A 16,159-nucleotide genomic window follows, 5' to 3' on the forward strand; every position below is an offset into this window, starting at 1 on the left:
TTTACCTCTAGTGGAAGTGGAACTGAAAACTCAGGTTATCCTGCTAAAATAAGAGGAATAAAGAAATACAGAGGATTGATTTTAAATAAAAGTTGGAACTTTTACATTTTTTTTACATTTTACAAGCTATTTTAATTATCTAAAACTGAGACCCTTGGTAATTTAAAGAAATTAGCTTGATTTAGGCTTCTTCAGTTACAGGAATTTATAGCCCTTCACCAAGGAGATTGAAGGGACCAAAAATAATGATGACTTTTAAGTCTATCCTATGAGATCTGCATACTCAATTAAGCTGATTACAAATCTGTGCATCAAAAAAGAAAAAACAAAAAAAGAAACCAAAACAAAAAAGAAAGAAAGAAAAGAAAGAAAGAAAAAAGAAAGGAGACAACTGAAGCAAAGTCCAATACAAATTTCAGTTACAGAACTGAGAATGAGAATTTCCTACTTAATTAATATCTGTTGAAGTTTAAGTCACATTTTCTGTTTCCTGTCCGTGATGGCTGTTTTTTAGATAGATTTTCTACACAAAGCTAGATTTTCTAGTAAGTTATTTACTGAATTAAGCTATTAAAATATACATCCTATTCAAAGCTATTAAAAATGTACATCCTATTCAGTTCAAGTTGACCAGACTGCCACATAGATTTTTTTCCCCCAGCCCTTTCCAAATTCCACTGGACTGATGGTGAAAATGAACAAGGAAAAGTATAAGCCTACAACGTGAAGAGAGAACTGAGAGGAAGATCTTCAGTGCATGAGTTTGCAACAATTTTTTGAAACATCATGTATTTTCCATGTCTAATCTGGGAACAGGAACCAATAGCTCTTTTTTTGAAAAATACTGGCAGAGATTCAGCTAGCCAAGCTGATAGAAAGTAGAGAAAAGGACACAGAAAATAGAAAATAAGAAATGATCAAAGATGCGACAACAAAACTACACATCACAGGAGAAAACAAATCCTTAGATTGAAATGGCCCATATAGTTATTAGCAGAATAGATAAAGTTCTGTTTTAAAGCACACAAGGGGTCTTCCAAAAATTTCAGTGGTAAATATGCATTATGAAAAAAAAATACATGAATTAAAAATTATTTAATTTTATTTATTATTATTATTTTAAATTTGTTATTAGGGCATAAATGCACACGAGAGAGAGAGAGAGAAGAGAGAAAGTGAGAAAGCAAGCTGTCAGGTTCAAGACTCAAACCATGGTTGGCCATGTGGGAATCTAGAGCCTTAGCCACCATGCCACCTCCTGTCTTCAATATGTGAATTTCAAAATGTTTTCCACCAAAATAAATTCATACTTCAATTTCATTTTTTCACAACTCTTTTGGTGTTATATATATATATATATATGAAATTTTTTAACTCCAAAGAGATAGAGAAAATCTTAGATTAAAAATCTATAATAGAACCACAATCACTCTGATACTCATCTTCATCTTTTTATGAGCAAAAATAAATGCTAGATAATATTAGAGTGACATGTTTGATTTTTAAAGGAAAATTACTTTGCATTTAGAATTTTAGTCCAACAAAATCACTAAGCAAGAAAAATAAGTTTTAAATAGACATGTCTTAGCATGTAACTCTCAGACTTTTACTTGTCTTATTCTTAAATTCCTATTTCAGAAAAAGCAACTTGTGGATACACTCAAGCAAAATAAGGGCAAAAAGAAGACAGAGGAAGATTTTTAAAAATCACATCAAACAGTGCCTTTAACACAGAAATACAGCTACGACATCTCAGATGACAGCTTTGTAATATGCTGAAAAACTAGTCCTTTATACTTGAGTAGGAGATTCAGGATTAAGGGAATCTCACTGGAAGGAAAGGAGGTTCCTTATGTAACACATCTGAAAAGTGAATAATTTGCAAACTAGGTAAAGGAATATGAACCAGCAAAAACAATGACAATTTAAAAAATCTGACAGCAATATAATACATGTTAAAAAAGGAAACAATTACAATTTAAAATGATTTTAAATGACTGAAAGTAAAATTCAAATGAATGAAGAGAAAAAGAGCATGAGTGAGCATCATCTAGCCTTGATGCTAAAAATAAACTTTCTAACACACACACACACACACACACACACACACACACGTACTTTCTAGTGACATAGGTAGTAGTACAGCATTAGATTTCAATTGGCTGCATTTATACTTTACAGAAAAATTTAAATTTTGTTTTACCCAATCCATTGATATTTATCTCTATAAATTAACAACTATTCTGAGCTCTAAGATATAGAGCACACTGGATACATTCTAGGGGAACCTGACACTTATTTTGAAGATGATCTGTGGTGGTAGGGGGGCTTCCAAATCCCTGATGTGTGTGAGCTCCTGTTGGCCCATGTGCTACTAGAACTTCAGAGGCCTGTGTTTGGTCAAGTTCTGCCACATATCTAATGAAGCCACCTGTGTATCATTGCCATCCAAGGTGTCCCCATTAAATAAGAAGCCTGCCCTGTAATGGCTCTAGAATTGTTTCTGCCAGACATGGGCATGGTCCTTTGCCACTTCTAGGGCTGCTCAAAATGCTGAGAGCGATGAGCCCTGTTGATGGCAGTCAGTGAGGTCTTGGCTCATGAAAGTCTTTGCTGACAGATGTCACCTTGGCATTAGATGTACTGGTGTCAAAGCAGAGATCCCTGAAGACAACTCCAGCAGTGAAATGTAAGACTCTCTACAGGATGGGCACTGGCAGACAGTAGAGATGAGAATTAAATTCCTTTGCTTTGTAAGTTAGGACTACCCGTATAACACCTGCTATACAGCGGGCACCTAAGATATGATATGCATGATGAGTAAGAAGAAACAGGTATACAGTAAATGACATTCTGGCCAGTTTGTCTAGCTGGAATAATAACTTTAGTGGATATGTCCCATATATATATATATATATATTTAGATTTGTACCAGATAAGTGGGCTCAGCATTATATATTTAAAGGAATTTTAAAAGGAATCTTAAAAAGGAAGGAAAGGGCCAGCCCATGGCATGGTGGTTAAGGCAGCTGTCTCCCACATGGCCAAATGTATGTTTCAAATCCCAGACCTGGTAGTTTTAAAAATGTGTCGTGTGTGTGTGTGTGTGTGTGTGTGTGTGTGCGCGTGTGTGTGTGTGTTCCCAAATCATGAAAGGTGAAAGAGATGAATGAAAAGAGATTATGGTGTCATCATTATCCATAGGGAATGCTTTCTCACTTTCCCTTTCTCTCTCTCTTTCTGTCTCTTTCTGGCAATTGCACGTACCATCTGACAAAATTTAAACAAAGGGAAGAGTGCAGAAAGAAGAAAGGAAAGAGGGAAATAAAGGAAGGAAGGACATAGAAATTATATAAAAGAAAGACTAATGATGCAAATATCATATATCATCTAAGATTATAACAAATAGAATTCTTACTCAAAAAATCATACTACCTTCAGTAGAGTACAATTTCAAAACCTTTTAGGAAGACTTGAATTAAAAGATGAGGAATGTTTTGATTAAGAATTTTTTTTGAAAGGTTTTTGCTATAGGGTGCACTCACCAGCAAGAGACGACAGAAAGCGAGAAATCACGCTCCCCGCCCCCCGGGGGAATGGCCACACCTCAATCCCTTCTCCTCCATTTTCCTCTCAGGATCTTGGGCATGCACGAACACACGCCTGGCATGAGTTTAAGCCACCAGGTTCAGGACATGAACTGATGTCGACTACATGGGAGTCCAGCAACACAGCCATCATGCCAACTGCTGGTCCCAAGAATGTTTTATTCAAACTTTACTACATTAGCCAATATGAAAATTCTTTACTGAAAACTCCTATAAAATTATTGTGGTAATAACAGAAAAGATGTCATTGAGGACTTTGCTCATTGCATTAGAGTATGCCATTTTTGTTTGTTTTTACTTACATTTAATCACTGTACATCTTTACAGTGTACAACATGGTTTTTCCCAGCATGATACAGTCCATGTTAGTCAAGTCAAAGACATTACCATACACTGTCATCAATAGATAGCTTTTCATTTTTGTGTCTATTAAATGTGTTGTTTGCTATTTCCCTGGTCCCTTCCCTCCCACCCTCTATATTCACCATCTATTTCCCACCCCATTAACCTCCATACTATCTCTAGTGTATATAGTTGCCCTTCCTGCTATTACATCTTTCCATTTCTGCTATAGAAATATATGGCTGAGTAGTATTCTCTAGAGTGTAAGTGCCAATTTTTTTTCAATCTTATCATCTGTTCTTAGACATTAGGGTTGATTTCATGTCCTAGCAATTGTAAATAAAATTATAATAAACATGAATGTGCAAGTGTTTTTATTACTGAGGGTATTTTCGGTAGATATATAAGAGTGGAATTACTGGGTCATATAGTAATTCTATTTTTAGGTTTCTGAGAAACCTCCATATCATTCTCCACAGTGGTTGTACTAATTTATATTCTCACCAAAAGTGTAGGAGGGGCCCCCTTTCACCACAGCTTCATCAGGCTTGTAGCATTCTTTATTATTATTATTTTTAAAATTTTAGCCATTCTGATGAGTTAAGGAGTATCTTTCATGGTTTTAATTTTCATTTCCTTAATGATGAGAGATGTCGAGAATGTTTTCATGTATTCTTTGGTCATGTATGTCTTCTTTGGAGAGTTGTCTATTCAGCTCATTTGCCCATCTTATCATTGGATTGTTTGCTTTTTGTTTGTTTGTTTGGGGGATTTTTGGCAGTTCTGCTCCGTGAGTACTCTGCATGTTTTGGTCATTAGTCCCTTATCCAATGCATAGTTTACAAATATATCCTCCCACTTTGAGGTTTGTCTCCCCACTCTAATGATTATTTCTTTTGCTGTGCAGAAGCTTTTTAGCATAAGGCAGTCACATTTGTCTATGTACAGGACTACTGCCTGTACTTTGGGGGTCTTCTTTAAGACATCTCTAAGAGTTTTTCCTGTGTTTTCCACCAGTAGTGCTGTAGTTTGAGGCTCTACATTTAGACATTTATCCAGGTTGAGGTGATTTTTGTAAAAGGTGAGTGATAGGGGTCCAATTTCATTTTCTGTAGGTGGGTATATAGTTTTTCCAGGACCATTTTCTGAAGAGATTTTCTTTTCTCCACTGGATTGTCTTGTGCCCTAATGTTGAAGTTCAGTTGGCTACATATTTTGGGGTTTGTTTTTGGGTTCTCAATTTTGTTTCATTGGTCAACCTGCCTGTTTTTGTACCAATATCATACTGTTTAGACTATAGAACCCTAATATAGAACTACTGAGGAAAGGTTCATTTTAGTCCATCTTATGCCATTTTTACATAATTTTAAAATTACAGAAATATTATTTATATAAACATTTACATACAAATCATCTCAAATTTCAAAAGAAATGCACAAATAATGTTAAAGGAGTTTTTATCTAAAGAAGAAAATTCTATCCAGGAAATATTTCAATCTAAAAAAAAAGGACTTTCTGAGTATATTTTTAGTAATTAGTCTACTTAGTGAAATAAGTTCTTTGTTCTTGTAAATCTTGTTCTATTTAATAAGCATTATCACATGTAGAGTACAGCAAAACAGGAAATGCCTTGTAGAATAAAATTTACAAACAATATACAGCATTTATAGTTGACTAATCTCAAGATGAAGAAACTTCTGGATTCATAATAATCAACTCTATTTTAATTCAATTGTGTTCTATGAGAAATTCAAATCAAATATGCTAAAATATAATTAGATATATACTCTTTGGAGGAATTATTTCGGATTATGTCCAGTAAAGCCAAGTCTTCATAAAAGCTACTAATGGATATAATTTTTGTCTCTGCAGGAAAACTAAGAAGTAAACCCCCTTGAACTTCACTTAACCTTCAAAGGAATCACTTAAGATTTGACTTGAAATTCTTTGGAGGGGTTATGGTGGGAATAACAAGAAAATTTCCAAGAAAACCAAGATGAAAATGGGTTTTGATGCAGTTTTCTGCACAATAGTCAAAACACCCATGTCAAACTAAAATTCCTCTTAGTTATTAACCAGCAGTGTGTGCAGTGAAATTCCTGACCTTTATTTCACCTCCAGCTTCCCTCACTACCTAGTTTTTTTATCTGTCTGAATTATTTTCAAGAAGTACTTATATCCAAAAGAGTATAAGTTTTCTATCAGAATCCACCAATATAAAGCACTTTTATGGAGACCTTTGTATTAGTTTTCCATTTCTGCTATAATAAATTACCCCAAACTTAATAGCTTAAAAGCAAAATAAATGTATTATTTTAGAATTCTGTTGGTCAGTAATCTGAAGTAAGCATCACTGGGCTGAACTGAAGTCACAATGTTAGCAGGATTGCATTCTTTCTGGAGATTCTAAAGGAAAACTCCATTTCTTTGTACTTTTTATTGTTTATTTGTTTTCTTTCCAGCAAGTAAGGACTAATATGATTTTGCTTAGGTGCCTTCCTCCATCTATGTAGTACATTATTTCAAACTCTGCCTCCTTTATTACTCTAGCTTTGGCTCTTCCCGAGTTCTTTCAGGTGAACCATTATGATTTTATCAGATTTATTCAAAAATACAGGTTGTACTCTTCCTAACAAGAATCTTAAATGCATCTTTAAAAAAAAATGCCAAAGGATGAGTCTGCTTGCTGGAGAGAGATGAGAGAGAGTAGGAGAGAGAGAGAGACAGAGAAAGTGAAAATCACTCCCTACCAACTCTCAACATAGGGATTGTCATGATGCAATCCCTTCTCCTCCATCTCTCTAACCTTTTGATATTTTTGGCACACACACACATGTATCTGGCATATTTTTCAAGTGCAGAGTCTGGGACTCCAACTGCACAATTGGCCATGTGTTATCCAGCTGTCTTAACCACCATGCCACTGAGTGGCCAATTTTTTGTTGTTGTTGTTTTTTGTTTTTTTTTTTTTGAGAGGTTTTTGCCACAGGGCACGTGCGCTCGCTGGAAAGACAGAGAGAGACAGCGAGACAGAAAGCACGAAATCACCCCCCAGGGGGTATGGCCACACCACAATCCCTTCTCCTCCATTCTCTTCTTGGGATCTTGGGCATGCACGCATATGTGTCAGGCATGAGTTTAAGCCACCAGGTCCAGGACTCGAACCACGGTTGACTACATGGGAGTCCAGTGACATAATCATTACACTAACTACTGCTCCTTGCTGGCCAAATTTAATCACCTTTTTAAGTTTCTTTTCCATGTCAACTAATGTTCCCAAATTTCAAAAACCATGACATTGACATGTCACTCTCTGGCCTCCAAAGATTTATGTCTAACCTACTTGCAAATATATTCCCTTCATTCCAACATCTGTAAAGTCTCAACCAATTTCACCATTGATTAAATGTAAAAAATTTCATCTCAATGTTGTCAGCTCAGAAGTCCAAATGTTATCTAAATCAGATGTGAGTGACACTCTGGGTGTGAGACCTCCTGGGGCAAAACTTCTCTCCATCTCTGGATTTACAAAATTAAAAAGCAAATGATCTGCTCTGAAATACAATCTTGGAAAAGAATTAGATAACGGTTACAGAATTTTCCTTCCGAAAGGAAGAAATTGAAAAGAAGAAAAGAATGGCTAGTCCTAAGCAATTTCAAATCCAAATGGAGAAACTGCTAGGTTTCAGTGCCTGGAAATATTATTCTGCAGTTTGCAATTCTGTCCTGGGTCCTTTCTTCACCCATAAAACACCGCATTCCCTATTTTCAGGGTGGGAAGGGGTTGTCAGAAAGACTTGGTGTGATTTGTGTCAGGGATGAAGGGAAAAAAATGCCTATTTTTGCCTGTCTCTTAGTGATAAAATGTTGAAAATAATGTTTTTTCTTTTTTAAATTTAAGTTGTATAAAATGTTCCCATATCAAATTGCTTCTAGCAAAAACATCACTTCAAAAAATCTCCAACGACAACAGTAAAAAATGTAAAAGACTACATATCTACTAGTACTGCATCAAAACCATACCATCAAAATACCATGTATACATCTGGAATAAGATATTTAAAATTCTTTTGTTACAATTATCTATACTATTGCAGAAAAAATAACAGAGTACACTTTATTTTTTTATTTTTTAAAATTTTTTCTTGGAAGGGTTTTATGCTATAGGGCACATGCGCTCACCAGAAAGACAGAGAGACAGAGAAACAGAAAGCGAGAAATAACCCCCCAGGGGTATGGCCATGATGCAATCCCTTTTCCTCCATTTTCCTTTCAGGATCTTGAGCACACACACACACATAAGCACCTGGCATGAGTTTAAGTCACCAAGTCTGGGACTTGAAGCACGGTCAACTACATGGGAGTCCAGGGACATAGCCATTATGCCAACTGCTGGTCCTCAGAGTACACTTTAAATAAAGGAAAATTCGGTTATGTGAGTATTTTTCAGAGCAACAATTCATTTGGGCTAATCTAGGTTTTGTAATGACAGATTAATTAAGAGAAACTGCCCAAACTCTTGGATATAGCTAGAGAAAATGATGTGTTTGAACTAAAACAATGAATGTTTAAATTAGTAGAAGGAATACTTTTACATTTGTTCCTGACCCCAGATTTGTGTTGTGGACAACCTCATTGAAAATTGCTTTAACTCAGATGTGGATGGCAGTTTCACTGTAAAAAGGTACACACTAGAGAAACAATTTATTTTGCTATTTACTTTGGATTAATTTCACAGCTGAAATTGAATATGAAGAATGGCTTGTTTATTTTAGATAAGCTTGGTAACTGGAACCAAGTGGTGATGGCCCTGGTGTATGAGCCGTCTCCACTTATAATTAAACAAGCCAGCTTCTGAACAGAGGGAAAAACCTGCCTGGATGACATGTACAGGATAATAAGTTGCAAAAATTAAATTTTTATATTTAAATATAAAGATAAGGGACAATGAAGTTTACCCCATGTCCAATTCTGGATTAAACAGAAAAATCAGACAAGTGGATAAAGGCCCCAAACCATAAAGCATGTACTGGTCCTTTAATTGCCTTTGACTACTGCTCTATGGGATAAGTATGATGAGGTGACATAGGTAGAGCTGCTATTGAATAAAACTACCACATTATGCCAAAAGATTATGTTGAGGTGACCTCTGAAAGGTTACACAGTAGAGATCTCTGTGGATTAAGGCAGAGTATCTTTACAGAACAAGAATTGACCCTAAATTCAAAAGGGTGAATGTGGGAAGGTAAATTTTCATAGTGATTTACTTTTTAAAAAGACATGTATATAACTGTACTTATCTTTTAAAAGACTAAGGCTTATGCAGATGGACTTTAGTTGTTTTATTTTCTACCTTGTCTTTACTTCAGGTTGTGTTTCTGTTTGGGATGAAATAAAATGAGAAACACATCCCCGTTGCCTTCAATGTCTGCCCCTACTTGCTGAGTCCCACCACTCTTAGCATCCACACCCTGTTTGCACTTGAACACATTAGTTTTGCCAAATCTACTTAATGAACCCTGTTGCTTGGGTAGATTTCCACCAGATCACATATGTGATTCTATAAAAATTTTAAAAATATCCCCACAACAGAAATATTAAGTGGTTTAATTTTAGCCCATTGATAGGAGATGAAGTATGGATTGTCAACATGACTAACTTTTGTGACTGAAAATAATTTATAATATAGTCAAATAAGTGTATTAAAATATTGGCTTATCTGTTATCTTTAGTGTTAATATTCTGTGTTCTTTTACATTTTTTTCCAAATAAAACTAAAGTTGTCTGAGACTGAGTCGCTACTGATAAAGATTTATTAACCATGTAAGTTTAATACTTACTTCACAGTTTAATGTAGCTTAAGATATCAAGTTGCAGAAATAAAAACCTACTAACTCTGTTAACTCTGACCTTTCCTAACATGAATTATACTAAAGCCACTGCAATTGAGACTATGTAATTTTTTAATCATGAATTAAACATCAAAATTAACTAGAGTAGTTTTAGATATAATATTAATATATTGCACTCTTATGCTCAATGACTTATATCCTAAACAAGATTGGCAAAAGCACTAAATCAACAGGCTGAGAAATACATAGTCCCTAAAGAGAAATCGTACCCTAGTTGGGGGAGGTTTTTGGTGGTGGGGTTGGGTCTTTCTTCAGGTTCTTCCATATTCCCAATGCTTTTGTCTTTGAGAGCAAACTTCCCCAGTTAGTTAGATCATTGTTAAAAGTTTATGAAAGTGTTCTGAAGAAATAACATGTGAATCTTGGAGGAAGTTATTTCTGGCCTGGTTTACTTATAGGTCCCAAGAGGAATAAGGTCATATGAAAGTAAAAGCAGAGGTCTGCTCACACTATGCAAATGCCATGAGAGAACAACACATGCATAGAAATGATGAAGGATACATAGTTCTATGGAAATCAAAAAGTCAAATCTCAAAGGCTGTCCTATAAGATTCATTATTTAGTCATTTAAAATATGTGTATTTGTGGGGCCAGAAAGTGGTGTGGTGGTTAAGGTGTCTTGCTTCCACTTGTTAGAACATGGTTTGAGTCCCTGACCTGGTGGCTTGCTTTCTCATTTTCTCTCTCTCTCTCTCCCTCCACCCCTCGCTCTCTCTCTCTCTCCCTCCACCCCTCGCTCTCTCTCTCTCTCCCTCCACCCCTCGCTCTCTCTCTCTCTCAAGCTAGTGCACATGTCCTACCGCAAAATAATAATAATAATAATAACAATAAAGTTAAATTTAAAAAATTAAAACAAAAATGTGTATTTGCCATTCAGATTCACCTCCTTATTCAAAGTGGGACTGTTGTTACAGATACGTCCTTAATGATTTAGCAAGTATTTATTCAGTACTTTCATTGTTCTGAATTGTTTTAGGTGCTAGAGATAGAAAGTGGAAACAAAATAGACAATGGGCTGCCTTATAGAAGTTACAGTCTATATACAGTAGTATAGAAAACACAAAAACTGGCATTGGAAGGGAAAGTGGGTATAAAATTCTCATAAGCGATCAAAAATAATAATGGTAGTTTGAAGAACATGCTCATTCATTATCAATCCTCTAAAAAAGGGAAACTCTGAAAGCTCTTACGTGCCATAAAAATCTATTAGATCTATTAGATCAGGTTAATCTAGATTGAGCTTCAGGGAAATTACACTTACCTAATGAGAGCTATCATTAAAGTAACCAGCAGTGGGTGTAAGAGCATTCATTATTCTTTCATCAGTTATTCCCATGATTCATACAAGTGTACTTCACCACTGATTTATTAGGCCTAAAATCCAATATTATAAGGTAATTTGAAGTCTTATCAAAGCAGAGAAATTATTATGTAAAAGTTTCTGAATAACAAATGAGCTATGAAAAGAAACAAAAAATAAGCCCCAGGGAGCTCACATAGTTGGAACATAATCATACACTAACCACAGAACAATAATCAAAACTGCCACATAAATGTACTTTTATTCAGTTCACTAACTCATCAGCATAGTGGTGCTGCTGTATTCTAAGGAGACAGAATCTACGTAATACAATAAAACTACTTAGTTATGCCAATGATGATGGATGGTAGTACTAAAGTATGATCTTCACTTTTGGGAACACAGTGAGCTAGAACCCTTCACAAGCCACCCATTCCTTTTCCTTCCATAAATCTCGTTGATATAGCTGAGAAGTTTTATCTCAAAGCAAATTTCATAGTATATTTTGAAATAAATGTGGACCTATTACATTCTCTCTTATTTAGAGTTGTTTAAATAAAAATAATGATCAGGAGGTAATATAATTAAAAAATAAGTAAAAAGACTTGGAACGTCCTCTAGGTTGTCATTTTTAAAGCAAGAGAGAAAAATCAATGAATATGTTTGATTGAAAATGAATGGGTAATGGGGCTAGGAGCTGGCATAGCAGTTAAGGCACTGGATTCCCACATGGCTGAGCCACTGGAAATTCTGGACCTGGAAACTTGAAAATCATGCCGAACATGTGTGTGTGCATGCCCAAAATCCAGCAAGAGAATGGAGGAGAATGGATTGTATGTAGCATGGCAATCTTCCATGTGGGGTGATTTCTCACCTTTCCTCTCTGTCTCTCTCTGGCAAGTGCAAAAACAAAACAAAACAAAACAAAACAAAACAAAACAAAAACAAGTAAACTGATTCGTTGATAAGTTCATTCATTCATTTATCCTTACATTTACTAAATACTTCTGCTTCATACACAGACCTTTCCTTCACAGAAATAAGTAGCATGATTTATATTCTAGCAGAAGATACATCAAATAATTATGAGTCTTATAAATCATGTGGAAGATAGATGCTAAATTAGGGAGATTCCTGGAATTTTTCCAAGATATGGGTAAGGAGGCTAAAAGTAGGAGAAGATGATATATCAGAACTTCTGAGAAAATAATGGAGATAAAGAGAAGGCGGTAGAGTATTTAGATTTAAAGAGCTCCAAAGATTTCTATGTGCTCTCCAACATAAGGCATCTGCCTAGGTTAAAGTCCAGTCTTTGAAAGGAACATTTATCTCCCAACATGGCTAATGTTCTATATTAATTGGCAACATGGAGTGGCAGAGGAAAAGAGTAAATTTTTTTGGCAAGTGAAAATGAACCTATCTTCTCTGAAGAAGTGTGGTATACCATTGATGGCAATTTCTAGAAGGGGCAGGATCAGGATCGTGCACATTAGGAGCAGCTCCATCAGCTCAGTGCCTCATTTCTTTTGTTTCTCTCTAACCACTCCCACCTCCAACTTGAATCAACCATTAGCTCCACCTGGATACCAGTCCAGCTCCAGCCGTTGGATATATCTTAGCAGGAGCAGCAAGTATTTAAACAGCTTAGTTTTATCTTCTCCTGGGGTTTGAAAGTTATCAGTGAAGTCCAGCAAGGGTTAGTCTTGTGGCCATATTAAGTAGATATTTTCTTCTTTTTCCTTCATGACATACTAGTATACAGATCTGGGCTTCTGCTTGATCCCTCCCTTTATGATTGGTTCTCTCAGAATGGGGCCATTTCTACAACCTCTCCTCATGAGGGAATTTGGTAATTTACTTGGCCATCCTCTATCCTGTAGGTGGTTGGACTTTGCCATTAGTCTCTGCTTAGGGTTGTTTCTGTGAATAAAATTTCCTAAAATCATCATATAAATCTAGTTTAATATAAAATTGCCTAGGATTTCTTATTTCTCATGGATTGCTTAACCTGTCCTCTACTATGTCCTGAAATCACTTGACCCCACTGAGGTTAATAGCATCACCAAGCTGGTTAATTCAAGGCTTTCTTTGGCAGACACTCTTTTTAGGGTACTTATTTTCTACAGGCATGCCAGGTTTTCAGACCAACATTAAAATAATAAAATGGCATTGAGCCAGTGAAAATCATCTGGATTCTATCAGAGGCTGTTTCATTGACATTTTTTTACTTTTCCCTTCTTTCTACTGAATGAACCTACTGATGTCTATGCATCTGAATTTGTCTCTGACTTGAAAATAAAAGAACTAGGATACTGAACATAGACAAGAATCTTTTATCCAACACTCTGGCTATGGGGAAAAAATAATCTAAAACTTGGCTTCACCATCAAAATTATTCACGGGCACACCAGAATCACAGAATTCAGTCTATGACAAGATGTTCTTCTTATATAATATACTGGCTCTCTCTCTGTAACCAGATTGTGACTTCTTTCTACCAGCCAAAAAGCTGATATATTCTTGGAAATGTCTCTTCTAGAATTTTAAAAAGAAAATAACTTACACTCTAGGAAATTATTTTGTCCACAAAAGAAAGAGATGCCTTCTCCCTTAAACATTAAGACCTCCATGTCAGCTATATTTATAGAAGCCAAGTTTGCCAAATGTCAGTGTATGGTTTCATGAGGGAGATGACTCTTCTGGGTTCTAAGGCATGTATGGCTATTGTATTCTTATTGCAGAACAGAAGCTCTCAAGTCTGGCTGCACAGTAAATCACCTGCTGAATTTCCAACACATCCTTCTAATGCCTGTCATTTCCCAGGATTTTGATTTAATTGACTTTGGTTGAGACCCAGGCATTGGGATTTATTTTTTCAAAGCATACCAGGTACTTCTACTGTCCAGTGTTAAGAACCAGTTACAAGGTCAATTTGTCTTCTTTTTCCTTGTTATTGAACCCAGGTTCCTGATTACCTGGATGGAATATTTACCTCAGGTGTTTCCATTCTATTTCTCAGGTATTTCCTTTAAATGTGAGCAGGTAGAATAAATAATGCACCTGAATGCGAACCCAAGGACCCTCACCTCCAGTGTCTCCATCTATCTCCTCCTGATCCCAGGAGCCTTCCTAAAGATTTCCTCAATCACCCTCCTGATGCTTTGGAACAGATGGTTTGTCTTAACAAAACATTTTGCTATTTTTAATTTGTTTGGTGATTTAAGGCCAGATTCTTCCCTCAGATCCAAGAAGCCTTCAGTGGATTTCAAAACAGTTTTAAATGCTACCAGGTAAAGCTTATTCCACCCTAGTTAGTGAATTATATAGCACCATGATCATCCTTTAATTTTGTGATATCTATACATCTTATTATTTTACATCTCCCAGTAATACAGGACTTAATATTCTAACGCCTCTAGAATCTCCTCCATCTAGAATTGTTCCTTTTAAAAAATATTTAATATTGCTGACTTGAAAGCCATTTCTTACCCAATGCTACTTGATATTCAAAATTATTTATTATTTGTTTTATAGTTTTTATTTTTAAAGTTTTGCTCTTTAGGAAATGCCACTAGTAATGTAATATGTGGCATCCTATTAAGTTATATGTTCTTTTCAAATACCCTTCAACGTTATTATGAAATAAAAAAATTGAATTTTAAATGCAATGTTGTGTGCTCTGCTAGCTGCAGAAAATAAGGCCTTTGGGGATAGGTTTGGTAGTATAGATTCACATTAACGTATTCTTTCTTTTTCATACAAAATGCATCTACAAAATTATATGGTTTAGAGTCATAAAAATGAAATTTAATCCATGCAAGTAACTACATTCTATGATTTAATGGGTGGATAGATATATTTTTAAAGAAATATGCATGTTTAGTAATAAATTAACAATTTTTAAAAATAATTTTTTTATTTAACTTAATTTATTATTATTATTATTACTTTATTGATTTGCCAGAGAAAGACAGAGAAAGAGAGAGAGAAGAAAAGTGAGAGAGCAAGGCACCAGGTCTGGGACTCGTACTGCTGTTGGCCATGTGGGAGTCCAGCACCTTAACCACCAAACCACCTGATGTCCCCTATATTGGAAATTTTAAGGTAAGCCTAGTGGTTACTGTAGGAAATAACATTAAGTTAAATGGTTTGAGTCTCTTCACTGTCATTTCCTTTTGAACTATCCCTTAGTCTTGTAGGGATACAGTGAACAAGAGACAATAAATTTGTACATTTAGCAGTTGAATGCAAGTAAAGAGGGAACCCCATGAGATTTCAAATAATGAGATAATGTATCACCTCTTCTACAGGGCCAAGTCCAGATCTAGTTTTACAATTTTGGAGTTTCATTATATTACTCTACTTAATTAATATAACATCTGATTTTATTAGATCTTTTCCGACTGGCAAAATCAAATGATTCCTTTAATGGGATAATAAAAAAAATTAATTTTATGTTTTTGTCCATTTATTCCAGCAATCATAAATTCAATTTTGAAATGGCACACTGTTGATCATCATGTTAATGAGGACAATGGCAGCCCACCATATTTTTTTAACATCCTATTTGGCAAAAGTGAATAAACATAATCATAGAATTAGTCTGGCAGTGAGGACACTCTTGTTTTAACAGAGGTTTTCAAGGCAAGTCACTTTACTTCCCTGAGCCTCAAGTTATCTTCCCTGTAGAATGAGATGGTTAGACTATCTTCCACTAGTTAAAATTCTGCCCTCTTGGGTCCTAAGGCATTCTGAGAGGCGGCTCCATGGCCAGAGGAGCTGAGAAGCAGTTATACAGCCTTCATTTCATCCAATCAGGTGCCTCTTTTGTAGTTAAGGTTACTTTTATTTGAAAATAAATCATTTTCTAAAACTAGTTTGAAATATGATTAAAGATTGGTCAAAGTCTTGGGACCAGCAGTTAGCATAATGGCTATGTCGTTGGACTCCCATGTAGTAAACTGCGGTTCTCGTCCTGGACCCGGTGGCTTAAAACT

This window comes from Tupaia chinensis, unplaced genomic scaffold (assembly GCF_000334495.1).
Source record: "Tupaia chinensis unplaced genomic scaffold, TupChi_1.0 Scaffold000381_1, whole genome shotgun sequence".
Lineage (NCBI taxonomy): Eukaryota > Metazoa > Chordata > Mammalia > Scandentia > Tupaiidae > Tupaia > Tupaia belangeri.